We start from the raw sequence: 20,902 nt of genomic DNA on the forward strand, positions 1-20,902 counted from the left end.
TCTCTTTCTATTACTACAGTTAATTCTTTTTTACAGGTATGGATGGCCTGGTGCAAAACATACATAAAAACTCTGGATGTCCCAGGTTAGAAACACTAGATCATGAAGGGAGCATAGCAATACACACTGGGGTGAAATCCTCACTGTATAGAAGGCATGGATGAAAGTGTTTGGTTTTTTAAGTATAAAAGAATATTCACACTGTCTCACTGTCTTGAAGTAATACATTGTTCTCCTTCTCTGTGCAAGGAATTTAATCCAGTGTGTGCAAATCTGCATTAGAATTCACATCCTGATAGGCTTTGCAGAAAAACAAAACATGGAAATTTTTTTATATCTACACATAAAGTCACATAAAGAGCTACCTCTTTTAGACACTATTCACATTTGCTTGCATGCACACGTATCACACTGCAATAGCAGTTAATAAGAGAAACATGTTAGCCTCCCATAATTTTTTTGAAGTGCTCAATGACAATAAGAGTTTTTACACTTCATAAAGTGAACAATAAGGTTCTGTTCAAACAATGACAGCATTATACAATCACATAAGGGTTTGGGTTAAAAGGAAAATTTAAAGTCCTGCCAGTCCAATCCCCCTGTCCATGGGGACATATTCCCCTAGACCAAGTTCCTCAAAACCCCATCCAACCTGGTCTTGAACATTTGCAGACACACACAGCTTCTCTGGGCAAGCTGTTCCTGGGTCTCACCACTCCCATTAGCCCACGTCATTTCAGAAGATTTGGGAAATCTGGTCTCCAGGCTGTCTCTTAAACAACTATCTTATCTAAAGATTTTCCACACTTAGCAACCAAGCCTGTCTATTTAGACCACTAGGGGCACTTGGTACTAACAGGGTGTTCAAGACATCATGCAAGGAGTCTGCACCTACCAGCCTCATCAGTAGAGGATATAGTTTCTGAGCCAGTTTCTCATATGCATTGATTGTATGCCATTTCAGACATGCCAGAGGGCACCAAGAAAAACTGGAACAGAATTAAGACACAGCCTAACGGCCAGAAGCAGAGCCAAGGTCAGGATAACCCTTTCAGCTTAAAAGTTTAGACCTATGCCGAGCTAAAGTGATGTCACATGGGCATAGCTGTAGGCAGAAGGACAAAACATGAATACTCTCTGTGCCATTAATACCTTGTGATGCTTTTGGCAGGGAGAGTTAATAGAGTTAATTTTCCTGACAGTAGCTGGTATACAGTTATTTTGGATATGACAGTGCTGATAACACAGGAAGTTTTAGTTATTGCCAAGCAGCACTTTCACAGCATCAAGGCCTCTTCTGCTTCTGATCTGACCCCATTACAAAGAAGGCTGGGGATGAACAAGTTGGGGAACACAACCATGACAGCTGAGGCCACCTCTCACATGAGATATTCATGTGGAGACAAGGTAGGAGAACTGTTTGCAGCGCTGGCTTTGCCTTGCCAAGTCACTGCACACGGTGAAGCCCTGCTTTCCTGGGGATGGCTGAACACTTGCCTGCACATGGGGAGGAGTGAACAAATTCCCTGTTTTGCTTTGCTGGCACGTTCAGCTTTTGCTTTCCCTATTAAACCGTCTTTATCTCAACATACAGAGATAGAGAGATATTTTCTTGCTTTTACTCTTTCGATCCTGTGTCCCAAACCCACCAGGCAGGGGAGTGTGTGAGTGGCCATGCAGGGCTGAGTAGCCAGGCAAGGCCAAACCATGACACAGATTTCAGAGATTCTTAGATTCTGTCACCTAAAAAACACTGGCCATTAATTGAAATCAAAAGGCCATCACAGAAGCTTTAGGGAAGATTTACAATTAGTATGAAGACAGGACTTTAAAAACACCCTGAAGCATGTCTCTCACCCAAAAAATTCTATCAGCACTACTTTGTGACTGACTGCAATATATGTCATTGTGCATCCAGAAGTTCAAAGTATATCTGTTACTCAAATTAAGGCATCAGACATAATCACAGTAAAGTAAGCCAGTGTTCAAATGTTTTTTAAAGGAAAAATAAATATATTGGTGAAAAAAATCTAATTTGGAGTACTTCATAACCAAAAAATCTTAAATTGCAGTTCACCTTTATAATAGAAAATAAGCCTCCCTTTAATGAATACAAACCTAACCATGCAGATTGTAATTTAACAAGAAAAACAATTAATTTGGGGTAGTTTTATAAACAGTGACAACAAATCTAAACCCATGATAAATAAAATGACCAATAAGTTTCAACAGTCTTAAAAAACGCATCTAAATTTCAGTGTGGAAGAAGAAAACCCAAACAACAAGCACGGCATTAGCATCTCAAACTCTCTTTATCTTACACATTCAGATAAAGTAACAGCTTAAGTCAATCATGTTTGACTGCTATCCAGTTATTTATATGAGTAAATGAAGCTGGCGTCCGAGTGGGGAGATGAACTGGCAGTGTGCCGCAGAGCCTTGAGTTACAATTTGTGTATAACGGGGCACACTGCAAGCACTCTGACTGCAGACTGCCTATCTATGGGGACAAAGCTAAGCAGAAGCACCAAAACAGGCAATACTCTGGTGTACCTAATGACAAAGCCAGATTTCTTCAATCTTGGCAGGTGAACTTGCCAAGAACAGACCTCCCCCCTGGAGAGGTCAGCGGAGTTACACACACAGCATTCTCCCTTGAGACAAGAAACCTTTGGTATGGGTTGTGTACCCAAGCATTTGCTGTTCTACTACCTGAACAGGTCTGCTAAAGGGAGAATAAAAACTCCCATGGTTCCTGGAAGTCTCAAAAACTCCACAACATGCTGGACTGTACCACAGTCTGGGTTACAACGGAAAGGCATGGCCCTTAATGGAATGATAACTCAGCCAGCATGGACAGGTCATCACTACTGATTCCACAGACTTCTAAAGACCATTTGGGGGTGGGGGGCAGGTGGGGAGAGGAACACAAGAGAATGAAATTATTCCTCCCCAGCTTGAACAAATTACATCAGACTTTATATCTGAAGCAGGTGAGGAGCTCACATTCACATCTTACATCACCAGGAAAAGGAATGAATATTTTGGGGTGACTTCATGGATAGCATACAAATCCATAAATTTCACACAAAGAGTGATCCTTGCTTTTTAGGCAAGGATTCTAAGAAATTTCATGGTTGAGAGGAGTGTGGAAATTAACTAATTTCCCTAATCACCTATTTCTCAAATAAATGTATTACCATACACAGCATGAACAGCTAACCACAGTAGCTTCCATAACCAATAGTGACTTCATCCTGCAGTTCCTACTAATTACCAACACATGGTGGGAATAATCCACTGGCCTTTTGTGGTGCTCAGAAGTACACAGTGAGTATTTAACCCACTTTAGCAATAGATCTGCCATTTTGGAGGGGATGAAGACATTTACAATAGTAGCTTATGTATCACCATGGGACTACACATTCCCCTCTACTCACAGAATTTCTAAAAATATTTTCTGCATGCATTTCATAGCAAAATTTCTTCATTCTATTTTACTGATTTGTAAGCAGCATTTGTGACCACATAAAAATGACCTCTTAACTCAAACTTAGGAATGAAAAGTCATCCCTGTGGCCTTTTCTTTCTCCAGATTTCAATCTCTAGTTGAAACATTGGCCAAGGCACAATGAGTAAATATGAGACTGGACAGCCATTGCTTCTCAAGAGTAAAAACTGCCAACGCCAGATATGGATCCAGAGATATTGCTGGGTTTACCTCTTCCAGAATAACTTTTCCAAGGAGCTACACCCTTGTCTAGCTTGCTCAAATTCTGAAAATTGCTGTTTATGACTGTGGCTGTAATAGCTGACCTAACCAGAAGTGCCAGGAATTAAACCACAGTCTTTGGAAAGCGATGGGATCCATAAGATACAGACTCCTTATTTTGAGAGACTATGCTAAGAGATTCCCAATCCTAAACCACACGAGATGGCTATGCCAGGATAACAGCTCAGATTCCACAAATCACATCCATAATGTTAGTAGAAGTTTTTTTAGCATCTGGTGTACTTTTAAATGGACACCAAATCTGTTTGTCGGAGAGAGTCTGAGCTGCTAAATAAATAGTGATAAATTTCCTAATACTACTGGGCAGAGTGTTCCTGCAAGCACAACGTGTGTTTATCAGTTTCCCACTGAGCTAGCGTTGACTTTCAAATTTCCTTTAATCTTATTATAGTAAACATAGTACTGCTCTCTGGCAAACAAGAGGAACATTCTTCCTGTAATATCATATGCTTCTTTTAAAGAAACCTTAGAGATGTCCAGCAAATAATTAGGCTCAACTTGGAATAACACAATAAACTTGTTTCCAAAGAAACAAGTTTCACAAAATATTATATTTTTGGACTGAAAAAAACCATGGCTATTTTTATAAGAAGACTGGCAAATTCTGATAGGTACTCCAAACAGTGTTCGCATGTATCATATTTTTAAAGTCAGCTATTGAAACCAACAGAAAAATATTTTTGTAGTTGGAAGCAGTCTACCTGAACTGAAGAAAAAAAGCAACAGGAATTTTGGATTTAGAATTCAGAAAATACGAGACTTTACTTCATGAAGGAGCTTTTGCAATGCTCCTTCATGAAGAAAGAACACCAAGTGCAGACGACTTTAAAAAAAATTAGATAAAGAAAACAAAATGGGATCTATTATGGTACAGTTTGTATTTAAAGCCTCTTTTCATTTGAGAGGAATTTACAGTAGACAAAGGTGGGATTTGTCTTACAGTTCAAAAAAAACCCGAAAATCTAGGCTGAGTTGTTGAATAACTTTATGTAAGTGACCAAAGGGACTACTTTGGGAACCTGAAAGCAAGACAGTTCCAGGTGATATATATTAGCTCAATTTCCAGTTGTGTGCATTTGTCTTGTTTGCTTCAGGGTTTCTACAGAGAAAGGGTCACTACATATATCAAAAATGAAACACAATGCTGCTATTTTCACATATCTCCTGTGATTTTTGAATAAAACAATAAATATGCCTAATAATCAGTTTCTGTGGCATTTGAATCTTCAGCTACCATTAAGAAGCCACACATTCTAAGCAATGGCTTTAACAAAGGCTCAGCTTCAGGAAGGAATGGAAGTATTAAAGAGACAGATGAAGAATCTTCCCCTGTCTACACGGAACCCAAGATGCTTAGAATTTGTTTCAGTTTGTCCATAGTCACTCTTCAGACTGTCCCAGCAAAAGCTGTTTTCACTGAAGAATCGGCAAAGTTTCCATGGACATCAGACAAAAGTCAACAAACATGCTTAGTAGAAATCCATTGTGTGTAGTAATCTGAAAGGTGTCAGCCAGAGAACAATTTAAATCAAAATACAAGAGATAGCCATCTCTCTCTTTATTAGCAGACTTTACCGAATGCATCCATTAAGTCATGCAACACGTTCACATATTCCCATCTTTGCCTGTCAGCCTCATCTTGTTCCTCACAAAGGACACTGAGCTCCAAATTATGTTGACAGAACAGGAACGGACAAACGATAGATGGATCATAACAAAGAACATGCCTAGAGCAAGGATGTCTGATATCTGAGAGCTTCCTTTTGGATGCTTTGCTTTTGGATAGAAGCTCTGACCCACTATTTACACCCCTATCCCAAGCTCTCCCACATATTTTTAAATGACAACTTTCCTGATGTTATCTCAATGGAGACTGGCCAGATTCATGGGCAGGATCTTGCTTAGCTCTAAGCCAAGCTAGTGTTTTGGCCTCACTGGAAATGAGATTAGGTCTGAGATTTGCACCAGGGAAAAAACCTGCCCGTCCATGCCAGAAATGGTCATGGAGAATTTTTACAATGCTGTTTGTTTTTTTGTTAGCACTACTGTATAATATCAGACTATTTGAGCATTATCATAACAGCACTTAAGTAGGGTAATAGGATAGATGAGACATGGCTGGAATCCACAACAACACTGCGTGTAAACGGAGACGGGCAACTAATTCACATCTAGACCAGCTCAACAGAGTTGTCCAGCTCCAGAAAGTGTTTGTTCAACACAAGGTCAACAAGGCGTTCTGCATGAGCTGTACAAGTGTTGTTTCCAAGTCTTAAGAGATGTTAAAAATTCAGGAAATTTTCAAGATTTATTGTGTTAAATCCACAGTCTGACACTGTATTTGTGCACTGCCCATCACACTCAATAAAAACTGGTTCCAAAATGAAATTTGGAGGGTAAATGATATATTTTCCTTTCTCAGTGTACTTTATTTCTCCCACATTCTTAGCATAAAATAGACAGAAACAAAAATTTTTATGAGTCTTTCTCTACTTGAATAGATCACAATTTTAATTTCCTCAAGTTTCATTGCAAATTATGGTTTCTTCAAATACTCACTTCCTAAGCAACAATGACTTTAAAATTGTTGGGAATGAGAGATAAATTCACCCTTTTTCTTTCTCCAAAAATCTTGTAATAAAGACAGTAGCATGCATATTTCTATGTACAACTCACATTTACAGTATAACCAATTCTATTTGGCAGCGCGGTCTACATGAAAAACTGACCTTAGCAAATCCCCCTAACTTTTATGACTAATCTAAAATGCACCATTATAACTCTTTGAGATACTACCTGAACAGCAATAAAGAACAAAATATTCAGAATGTCATACATAAGTATGGTTAAGCACAGAAGAAAAAAATAATGTTAGAAGTAGGTGCTGTAAGATGACTTTTTCAGAAAGACAGGTTACAACTGAAGTTGCCATGATTGTATCATACCAGATATTGAAAGATGGATTGCCTTCTGTTTTAATGTCCTGGAGCAAGACAGATTTTTATGGTCTGCTTCCCTTTCTGTAACAGGCTTCAAAAATCTTCTTAAAATTGATAATAAAAGGCTTCATGCGTTGAGAACAAGAAATACCATGGTTTCAAGTGATACACCATCATCTACACAACCTATGTTAAAATCTATACGTCATTCCACAGAGAAGCTATGCATTGAAATAAGACTTGGAGTAGACAGCTTCTAGCAACAGAAATGCAGTCATGGGAGTAGGAAATGCTCTCTTCTTTTTAAATTCTTATTGTTCTGCATGGCACAACATTTTCTGCAATCTAAATGTTGTCTTGGAGCAGTCCTAGTGATCTAGGACAAGAAGAATATTTGTATCAAGCGTGCTATACACATGCAATCCTACCATTTCCAACATAATCCAATGGAGACACATGGAAAACTGAAGAGTTGGTAAGAAAGTTGTCATTGCTGCAAAAAAAGTGGCTTTCTTCTGTTTCTATATGAAAGAAGGATCTGATCCCTGATTGCTCCAATAATATATTTTAAAGTAAGAAATGCTTTCATAAAAGAGATAACTGTTTACAATTAACAAAATCATTTTTCAATATTAAATCATTTTCCCCAAAGAAGCAAACGAAAGAAAAACATGAAACTGTAAGAAGCCAGCCAAATAACTAAAAAACAGAAAACGGATTTTTTTTCCTTTACAGTGAAAACTATAGAAAAAAAAGGTTTAACATGTTTTAATCAAGCTTGAAGTTCTAAGGGGATGTTTCTAAACATCTTCCCTTAAACATTCCCCCCTGCTTGAGGCAACCAGAATCCAGGATCAAGGCATGATTCTCATCATGCACTGGAATCCAGGAACTACCCCCACAGGTGAGATCTCCTCCCAAGCAATACTTCTGGTGCCCTGTGGGAGATGCAGTCAGCCACAATGCTGCACCAAGGGAACACAGTGAAGCATTTCTAAATGACAGCTTTAAAGTCTCAAGCCAACACTTCTCACCACTCCCAAAAGCAATGAGGAATATAAACAGCCTTATGGACCTGTATATGCAGAAGCGCTATGGCCAGCCACAGGCAAACAACCATGAAGAAGCACCAGCTGTCCTTTCCTAAATGCAACTGCTAGGTCCACACCCAGCAGACAAGCACAAGGCTACACTACCCACAACTCCCACGCAAAAACTTAGTCTGCTATCACATGCCACAGTAGGAAAAAAAAAAAATTAGCCATTTTTATTTTGAACTGAAGAGATCTCGCAGGACAGCCACAGCTAGTTGCAGGGCTGTGCTGTCCGGCTCAGCCAGGAGTTTTTTGGTAACAGGAACGTGAGAAATGGTGCAAGAAGCAGGGACTAGCCCACACTCCTGGGAAAGACGGCTAGTATGGTCTCCAGACTGCGTGCTGCCTCAGGAACAGTATGCTGCAAACGGACCAGGTCTACTGTAGCAGCTAGCACAGCCCAACAGGAACTGACAGGCACAGCAAAACATTAGGCACAGAAGACACTGTATGTGTTTTATAGGGTTTTACTTCAGGCTGATTATGGTCATATGGATCGTATTTCCAGAAACAACTCTAGCACGTCTCTTAGTTTAGGTTCATCTTAAAGGAATCCAACAGGCCCATCATGAACTATATGGAGATGGACAGCAAGTGGAACAAGTGAAGGATAGGCATCAAAAGTCCATTCCTGCCATGAGCCACAACACTATAACTGCACAACCACACCAAGGAGCATCCCCGTGCAGAGGGACAGACTTTTTTATGCTACTCTTTAAGGTACTCTCCAGATGTCAGTAAATTTGCACAGTAGCTTGAACAGCTCAATTCTTACTCAGTAACTTGGAACTGCTCCTTGAAACAATTCTAATTCTAGATCAGAAATTAGTAAACACCACTCACTGTACCAATCTAAAATTGGAATTTACCAGTTTCTGATGTTTGGGCTAGAATTACATTATTTTAGCAACAGTGTTAGAATTAAACCAGTTACCAGATTTATTAAACAAAACTCAAAGGGGACTTTGTTACAAAAGATGATCTGGGTCTCTGAGATTTACACTTCCATAGACATTGACAAATGGTGACTGAAACCAAGCATTTTCCAATTTATTGATGTAGTTCAGTGGGTGCTTCAGATATTAATTTTAACCCTCACCTGATAGTATGAAAAGAAACAAAAATTTCCACAGTTAAATTCTTCAACTTTTCATACATTTGTTCTATTCTCCACTGAAAATCATGTACAGTCTATTTGAAAGATTTAAAAAAGATAATTTATTTCAGCTAAACAAATCAGCTCAAAACCTTGGGTTAGCAGCACTTATTTTTGTGGCACTCTTGTGGAGGTCTTACTGATGCTTTTCACTGACACATCTTTCACTTACTTATCATACTGCAATGGAAGACTGAGCAAAACTCACTGCTAGCACACAAACCTCCTCCCTGCACACAAGAGCTCTGCCTGAACAGCGGGCTGCAAGAGAGGTGAGAAGGCAAAATCCTACTTGCTAGGTTTCCTGCTCATCCTACAGCAGGGATTTTACAAACCAGACCTCTCTTTTCAGTTGTACAATGATCACAAATGTTTAGAACTTAGGACTTCACTTGGATGACAGCAGTTCATGAGGACCATGCAACAAACGTGAGAGAAAGACTGTTTGCTCAGTGTGAACACTATCACAGCACCCTCATGTCCTGGCTCTCAAGGTAGACAAATTGCTGTTCTACACAGTTACTTTCTTGAAGCGATTGTTAAAAATCTTAGCATATTACTCTTAAATTTTTGCAAGTAATGAAGAAGGTGCCTGCTCCTCAGGCTGGTCTAAGTTTTGCAAGTGAAGCATCTGCATTAAAATACATCAAGCATTATAAGCAAATACTTCAGGCTGTCCGTATTTTTTAAAGTTCAAGAAACAATCTAATCCCTTAAGGAAACACAGCATCTGTATTGTATTGACACGGGTGGGAACACAAGATTCTGAAGTGATTGCTAATTTCACCCTGGTTGAGCAAGAAATAACCTTGAAGCAGCCAGATAAGCAACTTACTAATTGGGGCTCTGAGCTGATTTTGCTTGGTCTTGCACCTGCTGCTTCATGATTGTTGAGAGGACTGTGGGATTCCTAACCTGGGGCTTTTTCTCAGGGAATCTCTATCATTCGGCTGAAGTTCACCTGACTCCACTCACTGGGATTTCATTGTGTTTATTTCTCCGCTTTCAGAGAGAGGAAAAAAAAAAAAAAAAAAAGAAAGAAAAAAAAAGAGGTTTAACTTGTTATGAGCTGTTAATTTTGTCCTCAAAAATCCACCAAAAGTTATATAACCACTTTCACAATAGCATGCTAAAAATAAGAGCTGTTCAGCCAAATGCCACTGCAATTTTTTTATAAGACCTGTGCCTCCAATTCTGCAAGACCTGTGGAAGCACAAACATTTCCTTAACTTTAGCAGAAAGTCAGTCAGGAGCTCCTTGTGAGACAGACATGAGTTTGTATAATCCTCAATTTCAAGGTAAAAAAAAACCCGAGTATCTGTACACGCACACGTATATTTCCAAGTCATGACTTAAAGTAATGCTATTCGCTCTTGGAGCTGATCCCTCGTGGGGTTTCATAATCACAAACCATCATTAACCCAAAGCAAAGAAAGAAAGGTACAAAGGGGCACAGGTTTCAAGCATGAGCTAATTTTTTTTTTTTTTCTGGTTTGTCTTTCTTTTTCCTTTGCGAGGGAGCGTGGGGACGCGACGCAAGACGCTCCAAACGCTGGGAAACCTGGCCATCCAGGTGACTTCCCAGGGCGCTCGGAGCAAGGCAGCCAGAGCTCGGCGTCGCTCCCGCTGATTTCGTTCCGTGCCTCTGCCAGCGCCCGGCGGGCGGCGAGGGCTCGGACGCGCCGCTCCCCCGAGGCGTGCGCGGCCCCGCCGAGCTCCCCGCGCCGGCCGGCCGGGCGGGCGGCGGAGGGCGCGGGGCTGCGGGACGGCGCCGTGCGGTGCGGTGGGGTGGGACGGGACGGGACGGGGCTGCGGGCGGCCCTGCGCTGTCACCGCCACCGCGCCCGCGGAGCCCGCCGCCTGTCCCCGCAGGGGCGGTAGCAGGGCAGGGGAGGAGGAGGAGGAGGAGGAAGGGAGCGAGCCGGCCGCAAGAGGAGCGGTGCCGGGTCAGGGCGCTGGGAGTCCCCCGGCCGCCCCATACCTGCACGGAGGCGGGGAAGGGTGCGCAGCGCGCTCCGTCCGCCGGCTATAGATCCCAAGAGGCGATGAAGCGGGGTGGCGGTCGCCGCCCTCTGCCGCTGCTGCCGGTGGCGGTGGTGCGAAGCCCTCGCCGGCTGCAGATGCCCATAGGCGCTCGGTGAGGCCAGCGGTGCGCGGAGAGAGCGAGGCGGCTGAGCCGGTCCCGACGGCTGCGGGGAGCGCGGCTCTGGCTCGACGCAGCCACTGCCCGAGGAGAGGATCAAGGCCCCGCTTTCGATTGGCTCCGGTGGCCAAACAGCTCACACCGGCCTGCCCGCCCGCCGCCTCCCGCCCGCCTCCCCTCCGCCGCCCCACGCGCTCCGCTCCCGGCCGCCCCGCTCCTCCCTGCCGCCCGCCGGCTTCCCAACCTGGCGGGTGCTGCTAGCTCCGCTCCTTCCCTCTCACACGCTCCCGGCTCCCCCTCTACGCCCCCCCACCCCCCCTTCCCTAAAACGACGTCCAATCCCGGGCCCTTTGTTTATGTAGGGACATTCTCACCCTGGGTCTGACAAAACACTCTCCCTTCCCTTCGCATCTTCCTCCGTGAGCTGAAGGACCCGCAACTTTAAGCATTCATGACATTTTGTGTCATGCTCAATATTCAGACACGTTTGTTCTCTGAATATTTAAGAAAAATATCCCTAGCCGGTAAAATTGAAAGCATGCAGTGCTTGATCACCTGAGGGCTGAATCCGAGGTAGGACAAAGCATTCTTTGCCTGAGTTGAGTTTGCTTTTCTTACTCTGTTTGGGCTCCTAGCCCCGGCTGGGTTAACTACACGTCAAATCTCGGCATGCACAGAAAATAGAACCAGGATTCCTCCTCGTCCTGAGTCTCAGGTTATTCACTCTCAGCGGCTGTGGTTGTCATTCCTTGGTGCATCTTTGGTGTTGATATTCCTTTTGCTCAGGATGACTTAAGTGACCTGTGGAAAAGAATTCTCCCTCCTGCAGATGTGCTGTAATCTTAAGGCAAATCTTAGACCTGTCTTACGGGCAAAATGGCAAACCTTTGGTTTGACCCTCTGTTTAAACAACATACAGTTGAACCAGATAAATAGGTCCTGTGTTTTCTCAGTGCAAGAAGATGTTGTAATATTTCCAGTAAGCATGCTGACAAAATTGCTTATTAAAATTAAGGAGAACAAAATGATGAGTTATAACAGATGCAGTCCTAATTAATTCAATGACCTGCATTTAACTGATGCTGTTGAATTAAGCAGCATCTATGCCTGTTGGTACATCAGATGCCATTAAAAGTCAATATTGATCCAAATTGGGCAGATTGAAGCTTTTGAAACAGAGGATGGAATTGCAGAGATACCTTTGCATGACACCAGTATGTACATTTTTAATGGTGACCTCCATAACATTTTTAATTGATTCTGTATTTAATTATTTTTTCCCAACAAAATACTATGTTATTTTTCATTCCCTATAAAACATGCATACTTTTGTCTCTTTAGGGCATACAGAACTAGTTAAGAATGGTTTTGTTTATATTTTGTACAGGCAAAAGTCAGAAAAATAAAAATAGAAATATTGAGAAATATATAAACCCAGACATATTTAGAAATATCCATACTTGGAGTATAATCCATCCTTCATTTAAAAAGCTTTATTAGCAAAAACATCAGTGAATTCAGTGAATTCAGTGAATTCAGTGAATTCAGTGAAGCTACACCTCTGGAACTTTAGTTACCCCCCAAGAATAACAAAGATCCTGTTTCTTTTTTATTATATGTTTTTCCTTCACATGTTGCTGATTTATTTTTCCCTGGAGAAATGAAATTGCTGGTTTAGAGACCAAGCTACGTTTCCAGCCATGGCCCAAGAGACACAGCACCCTCTGCACTTCCATCACCCCCCCCCCCCCAGCCCTGATACCTCAGGCATATCTCTCCCTGCATGCTACTGATCCAAATGACTGGCTGACATATATATATATATATATATATGCATACATGCATACATACATACACATACAAATACTCACACACACATACACACGCACCCCCCCATATATATATATATATATATATATATATATATATATGCACTGTCTTTCAGTATTTCTTAAGTCTTCACTCTGACTTTTTTCTGGGGAGAATGCAGACTCCATTTTCAAGGCCTCTTCTCAGTCTCCCATTTTTCTCCCTGAACAGACAGGTATTTGTGTCAGAGGAAGGGGGTACGGCCCTCCAGCTGAGCACTGGCTGAAGCAAGCATCATAGCAGTCTGTTCCCTTAGGCTTCCTTCTAGCTACTAGTTTGCAATCCTTTTGTCTTATAATTTTAATGCAAATTTTATATCCTGCTCTGTCTTATTTGGGGGAAAAAAGCTCTGAACTCGTTAGAGAAGTTTTCATGTAATATATTTGCCATACTCCTCCATTTGGACCAGGAACTTTCTTTGGTATAGATGATTTGAGACTTAGTAAGATTTTGTACTTGCGGAGTTGCTACTTCCCATTAGCTATTTCCAACTTTGTGTTTGTTTCCTTCTGTGTTTGGATTCCTTTACAGCACTGATAAGTTTCCCTCTACTCTTGTTCAATTTAATAGCTTTTAACCTGTCTGTTTTATTTATGTCTGCTTAAGTGCTTATTTAATCTCTTCCCTTATAACTATAATGACCTTCCATAGGTTACTATAATCCTAGGAGGTATGTGGGGAATTTAAAGATTTAAAAGTCGTTTGACTTCATAAATAATTTTTATTTTCTCATTATGGGGTTTATTTTTAAACCGAAAATGTTTCATTTTCTGTCAGATCAATGATTGTTTTCCACGCATATTTCTTTCACATATATATTAGTAAGCAAACTGACACATTTTCGATTCTAAACAGCTTTTTTCTTTTTTTTTTACAGTTTGGTTAGTGAGAACTGCAAAGGGTCTTGATCTGACATGGAAAATACACAGCATAATTATTCTTTGCTGTGGTCTACAACTAGAATTTTATGCCATTAAAAACAGTTAGTTATGCAGGTTTTTGTTTATATTTTAAAAACTGATATAGGTATGTTCTGCAGATAGCATTTATCCAGCAATATCACTGTAAAGCATATCTGTATTGATATTGCTGCTTCTTTCCTCCACTGTGAGTGCCTGACTTCTATTGTGTGCTCTACTTAAACTAAGAGACTAACCTTTTAATGTCCCCTGGCAGTTACAGAGCCATTAATTCAGCAAGATGTTGAAGCCTGTACCTACTTTTAATCTACAGATTTAATGACTATATTCTACTTCTGATGTGGCCACCCTTCAGGAATGACTGTAATCCATGTCTTTTGTCTCACACTGAGACAAAACACAAACAACTGGTGCCCATCTCCTTCACAGCAAGGACCGTATCTTTGTCATCACCACAGAAGCTGCTCTGCTTTGCAGCCCTGAGCACAGAGCTTGTCTTGATCTGTGAGCACATCTGGCAGGAGTGCCTGCAGAACACGAAGGGCTGTAGCACAGCACCAGCGCCAGAGGAGGCTTGAGAGATGGTACTGTCAGTCACACACCCCAACCTCATTTCTGCCCCAAGACACAATCCACAGTTACATAAATCAGAAAAGATGAAACCTGGGAGATCTGGTGGTCCCAGCTGGGGATTGTATGAATTATTCCTGTTTGTATATTGACATATCTGCACCGAGTGAACAAACCGGTGATTTGTGTCAGGTTACACACGTATCCTCCTCTCTTAGGCCTTGAGTAAGCGGTCAAGCTCAGCAGACAGGAGCTGGCTCAATACCCTCCTGGGAGATTGGTGTTCTGAGACTCCTGACTGCCCAAGGGATGCCACACGTTTCTGACTCAGGTACAGTCCCACAAACTGATTTCACCGCCCTACAAATACCCCTTTTGTTTCTTCATGGTTCCTGCCTCTCAGCAAACCCACATTGCCTTGTTTACATTTTGCTAGCTCACATTTATCCACAACTTTCAATGCAAGCTCTTTGATTTCTTGACCTTGCTCTTGATTTGCTCTTTGGTTTGAGGTACCCATGATTTCTCAGTTTTCCTGGGTGCATTTCCATCTGGAGCCTTGGGCTGGTCTGTCCTTGGTGACTGACTCCTGGTCTTGAGTTTCTTCCGTTTCAGTGGCTGGACCCGCCCCAACTACCCTCAGCACAAGTATTCCACTTGTGGCTCCTTAATAACTTCCGTTCAAAGCCACCTTTCTGAATGGGAATTACAAAACATGATATCCCCGTGTTGACGCGGGACATTTGGCACACAGCTTATCTGCACGATAACTCAGCCGCCGGTGGGATAGGTCGTGTGGGCAACGTCGGGTCGTGGCTTAGGAGAAGATGCAAGAATGCAGGAGATTGTGGCGTCCCTGTAAGATAAATCACACTTGTCAAGATCCTCAACGGCTCGTACTGTTTTCACAGACAATTAGGCACCTAAATGCCTTTGGACATAGTGCACCTGTTTTTTACTTTGGAGTTCTTTCTAACAGTGTGGATTTATGCCAGGAAAGCACTCTAAGCAGCGGTAATTTTGATCCTGTTTTTTTCAGTACTTTATCTTTGCTATGTGGAAAACAACTCTAAAATATGTCTCTACCTAGACAGGGCAACATCCCATCCCAGAACACGAGTAAATACTTCATACAACCCCTGCTAAAGAACTTCATTAACATGGATAAAAGTATTCCTGGCAAAAATACCATCTCTTTATTTCAGTCATCATGAATGAAACATTCTTAGTACTGCCTGGTTCTGACTTCAAATATAAATTACTCGGTGCACACCTTAGAAGGTAAAGAAAGTGTTATTATATTTCTTTAGCTTCTTTCACTTCATTCCCATCAAAATTTCATTTGAGCTCTCCAGATGCCCTGAGCCCATCTGTGTGCTCCAGGCACTCGGGCTTTCAGGTAGTTGAAAATTGTTTCTCCTTTGTTTGCTCTTTGGGAGGAAATAATGGCTCCTCACACATCTGCCTTTGAAAAGTCTCCAGAAGGCTCACAAATTCACTTTACCAGATTAAATAAGATTAGTCTACACAGGGCCTGAAGAAAATTTCTCCTTATTTGAATTTTTTTTTTTTCCTCTGGGGATGATTCCAGCTTTGACTGATGAAGTGCCTCTCAACAATATCTTTAAAGTTGTGGTTCATAAAGTCATGAACACTGCAAAACCTTTCAATTCTCCAAAATAAGGAGAAATCTGAGCTACACAGAGTCCTTCAAAAACTGGTAATCTAGAATGAAAGCAGTGATCTCATGTGCCAAACATCACACGTCCTATATTTTCTGTTTCATTCACTCTACGACCAGTCTAGACTTTTGCTTGTAACAACTTTCAGTGACAATTAAAAGAAAAAAAATGTGTTAATCTCTCTGAGGTCTGTTGTTCTCCTTCTCTAAATTAACCTTAGACACTCTTTCCCCCTGTTTTGATGATGCTCTACTAGTTTTAGAGCAGACAATCCTCCCAAAATCTGGGATTATATGAATGAATGAGGTCACCATTTTATCTCCACTCCGTTCTATTTTCTCAGGTTAGATTGCAATATTATCTAGACAAAGAAGAGAGATGAGTAGCAGAGAACAGAAGCCCATTTGAGATGAGTTCTCTTCCTTCTTCTCTGCCATGAGGGGCTTTGGGGACATCTGGATCTCTAGGGAACATCACTAAATAGGACCAGATAACCTCAAAATATTAGAGCCAGACCAGCCCTGTCATGTATGATTCACTTGCTGTATAACGCCTAATAAAGGCAATATGTGTGGAACCAGGAAGGCAGCCAATGCAGCTTCTTCCAAGAACTGTGAGTAATTAACAGGGTCTCTGGTTAATTTCTTTCATGAAAATGTGTTGAGTGAGATTCTTACAAGTGGTGCTTTTTGTGTGATGTCTCCCTCTACTCCCAAACAGAACAAGTTCTTGCAACTTGAAAGGGAGAAAAAGTAAAATTCAAGTTTCAGAATTTGGAGAGAGTTTGTCTCCAGCTGCATCAGCTAGTGTATCCTTGCTTCACTTTAAATCTTCATCTCCTGGTGGTTTTCCTCTCAAAAATCTGGTCTATAACCCAGCTGTAATTATTGTATCCTCATATAACATGCCTGAGCTTCTTATTTTAGCTTCTTCCTTTTTGAAGTGTTTCAAATCTCTAGTGTTTCAGAGGAAAAATCATTCAGAACTTCCCTGAGATTAAAGAAGCCTAATAAGTTGCATTGTGTTGCAAAGGAGAAGAAATTCACAAAAAGAAACCTGTTGTCCTTGCTTGTGGATCTCATGTCCAGCCTCTGTGAAGAAGAGGAAAGGACAATTCTCAGCCTTCTGTTATTGTTATGCTTTGTAAGGAATGCTCCATCATTTTGCTCTCTCTGTGTACTTCAAGCTTCACCCTGGTACTGCTCTTGAAGCAGCCATTGCTGTCCATGACTGAGGACATGTCTCCTTTGGACTTAACAAGCACTTTTTTCCTCACTACAACAGAGCAAGAAGGTTGTGGAAGATGTTCGAGTTGCCCAAAGCAAACAGAGCCTACCCCCACCCCTAGCAGCAGAAGATGCTCCAATCGAACAAATAAGATGATGGGTGGTTCCTTCTGACAGCAGGCAGATTTCAAGTGACAAGAATCCTGCCAGGGATATGTTGAGGATGGAGTACATGTGATAACAATTAAATATGTGCATCACACAAGGCAGAAGTTAATATCCCTTGTTATATTAATTTCGCATGGCACTATTGAATTTGATATTTTAATTAAACCTAAATATATCTCACTGATAGTGATTGGCACTGGATGTTTTGGGAAATACACAAGCATTTAACTAAAACCATCAGTTCAAACAAAAGACAGTATCCTCTTCAATATTTCAAATGTATTATGAACATGTCAGCTAATTGTTATGAAGAAATAATACTAAGCTGCTTCTGAATTAGTTGATGAGGTGACAGAGCACAGAATATCTTATAATGTAATGTTTGCCACATATGGCTGTCTCTGCAAGCCCTTGAAAACATAATGCCTGCTCCTGATCCCTTTATCATCTTTGTTGGCAACATGGGCAGTGGGATTGAGTGCACCCTCAGCAATTTTACTGGTGCACCAAGCTGAGTGGTGTCACTGAGTGGCAGTCAACATGCTGGAGGAGGGATGCCATCCAGAGGGACCTTGACACACTTGAGAGAATGGGCTGATGCAAAGCTCATTGACCTCAGGAAAGCCAAGTGCAAGGTCCTACACCTGGGTCATAGCAATCCCAGGCATACCTCCAGGCTGGGCAGAGAAGTAATTGAGAGCAGCCCTGAGGAGAAGGACTTGGGGGCGACTGATGAAAAACTCAACATAAGCCAGCAGTGTGTGCTGGCAACCCAGAAAGATTCTCCAATGGAATCCTGGGTGCATAATCAGGAGTCTGGTCAGCAGGTTGATGGAGGGGATTTTCCCTTTCTAGTTCACTCCTGTGACACTCCACATGGAGTCCTGTATTAAGTTCTGGTGTCCCCAGCATAAGGGCATGGAACAGTTGGAGCAAGTCCAAAGGAGGGCCATGAAGTTTTTAAGAGGCCTGGAGCAACTTCCCTAAAAGGGTAGACTAGAGAGTTGGGTCTCTTCATCCTGGAGAAGAGAAGGTTGTGTGAGTCTTCACATCAACCTTCTGGTGCCTGCAGGGGGCCTGCAGGGAAACTGTCCAGGGACTCTTCATCAGGAGCTGTAGTGATAAAACAAGAAGTAACAGTTGCAAACAAAATTTTTGAAAAAAAGGTTAGCTATTAACAAGAAATTCCTTATAGTGAGGGTGTTAAGATACTGGAACAGATTGCCCAGCCCTGGCAAGTATTCAAGACCAGGTAGGACAAGACCTTGGGCAACCTATTCTAGTGAAAGCTGTCCCTTCCCATGGCAGGGGAGGTTGGGACTAGATGATATTTAGGGTCCCTTCCAACCCTTAACATTTTATGATTCTAAGTAATTTTCTAAAGAGGCTTTTTTCATAATAGGCAATAAATAGATGTGACCAGAGACCATGAAAACTGAACAACAAAAAAATCTGTATCACTACAAAACCATTCACTTGTGTTGCATGAAACAGAATGGGACTGAGTTTTGGCCAGAATAAGTGGAATCTTTTATTTGCTGGAAATCTAGGAATATTTATATGTAGTTTTACGTGAAATGCATCAGTTTAAACAGCACCAGCTTGTTTTATTGTACAATTTGACCATGAATTGAATTATTTTTACCAAGTTGCATTAATTTACCTGGCCAGTTTTATAAATTTGTGCACAGTTAATACTTCATTTATCAACTCTTCGTAAATGATGGAATTCTTTCCTTCTCTTTGCTCCTAATGTCACACAATAATGTCTGTCCATTTCTGACTAAATTTGAGAGATGTATGTGCAGTAACTAATATAGCACATTTTTTCTTAATTCCTTCAGTTCCTTCTTTATTTTTTGTTAGTTATTAAGAGATCTTTGTCAGCTGTGGGTGAATTCACTATGAAGTCTTCTTTTAAATAAAACATGATCCCAAGTACTGTGTGTTATGCAGTAAAAATTATGAATGTAAAGGGTTAATATTTAAAGAGAATGAATTTAAGGAAAAATTAAATCAAGATTTGTCTTTTCTGCTTCTTGAAGAGACTTGGAATTTCTTGGATTTGAGCTATGTCCTTTACCACAAAAATACAATATTAGGTTCAAACTGATAAAAGAGCAGAACTACCAAAAAAAAAAAAAAAAACACATCTCAAGAGCAAATCTGTCACAAATTCTAGGAGCAAGTGCCATCTTCCCAGTCCAGCCATCCTCACTTCCATGAGGATTCTTGCTGCTAACCCAGCTCACCTGCCACCTTCTGGGAGGCTGAGCTAGAATCTAAATGAATGCAGATGAGTGTCCATTCTCAAAAATCAACTACCCTTTATGAACGTTCAAGAAAACTTTTGAGTGAGTTTGTGGTCTTTTGTGGTCTATAGCAGTCCACAGCTTCCTGACAAGGGGAAACTGAGGGGCAAGCACCAATCTCTTCTCTCTGGTGCCCTGGGACAGAACACAAGGGAAGGGTATGAAGTTGTGTCAGGGGAGGTTTGGATTAGATATTAGAAAAATGTTCTTTATCCAGAGCATGGCTGGACGCTAGTACAGGCTGCCCAGGGAAGTCATCCCAGCACCAGCCTGAGGGGGTTTGAGAAGTGTTTGGACAATGCTCTCAGGCACAGGGTGTGACTCTTGGGGTGTCCTGTGCAGGGCCAGGAGTTGGACTTGATGGTACTTTTGGGTCCCTTCCAACTCAGGATATTCTATGGTTCTTTTTATTTTCTTAGTGGTGGACTAGGATTATTACCAGAATAATAGACATCAAAGGGTAGGGTCCTTCAGGTGTCTATACCAATCACTTAGTAATTATTCAATTTGATTATAAGATTTAATAATGAGATATTTTTACTGTTCACATAAATGCTTATCCATTTTGATATCAATAAGAGATGAAATACACTATCTATTTTAATTTATGGTAAATTATGCAGGGACCAGAAGGGGCTCATCCATAGAGAGCACAGAGCAGTCCAGGCAGTGCAGGTATGTTTATTATTTTACAGGTTCTGCAGCAGTTATCATGAGTGCTTGACACTGCATGTGACAAAGCACTATGCTTTATATAAATGATGTATTTGATTACAACCAAGTATTTATAAAGCTTCCAGCTGCAAAGTACTTAAGGATCTTAAGCAAGTCAAAAATGACAGTACTGCCTTGTGTACTTATCTCTCTTTTCATGCCATGCTATTTAAGATCTGAATAATCCCCTTTTCTACATATGATGTTAAGCCTGGGTAGGAATAATGAGAAATTCACAGGCTAATGAAATAAGATAAGACCATTTAAATCACTCTGGAAACCAGAAGGCAATGCACCCCATAGTTATTTTTGTTCT

At 41.3% G+C, this 20,902-nt stretch overlaps 1 protein-coding gene across 2 annotated transcripts in view; it reads right to left on the reverse strand.

The window, feature by feature from the left end:
* Positions 1 to 11,422, reverse strand: part of GREM2 (gremlin 2, DAN family BMP antagonist) — a 41,409-nt gene extending 29,987 nt beyond the window's left edge. Inside the window, exon 1 of one of the 2 annotated variants that reach the window (XM_050973002.1) lies at positions 11,370 to 11,422. The gene's annotated coding sequence lies outside the window, so the exon portion shown is untranslated. Of the gene's footprint in view, positions 1 to 10,963; positions 11,247 to 11,369 lie in introns of those variants that run through there. The other variant, XM_030236428.2, reaches the window with a different exon arrangement.
* Between the last annotated feature and the right edge of the window lie 9,480 nt (positions 11,423 to 20,902).

Source organism: Serinus canaria, chromosome 3 (assembly GCF_022539315.1).
Source record: "Serinus canaria isolate serCan28SL12 chromosome 3, serCan2020, whole genome shotgun sequence".
NCBI lineage: Eukaryota > Metazoa > Chordata > Aves > Passeriformes > Fringillidae > Serinus > Serinus canaria.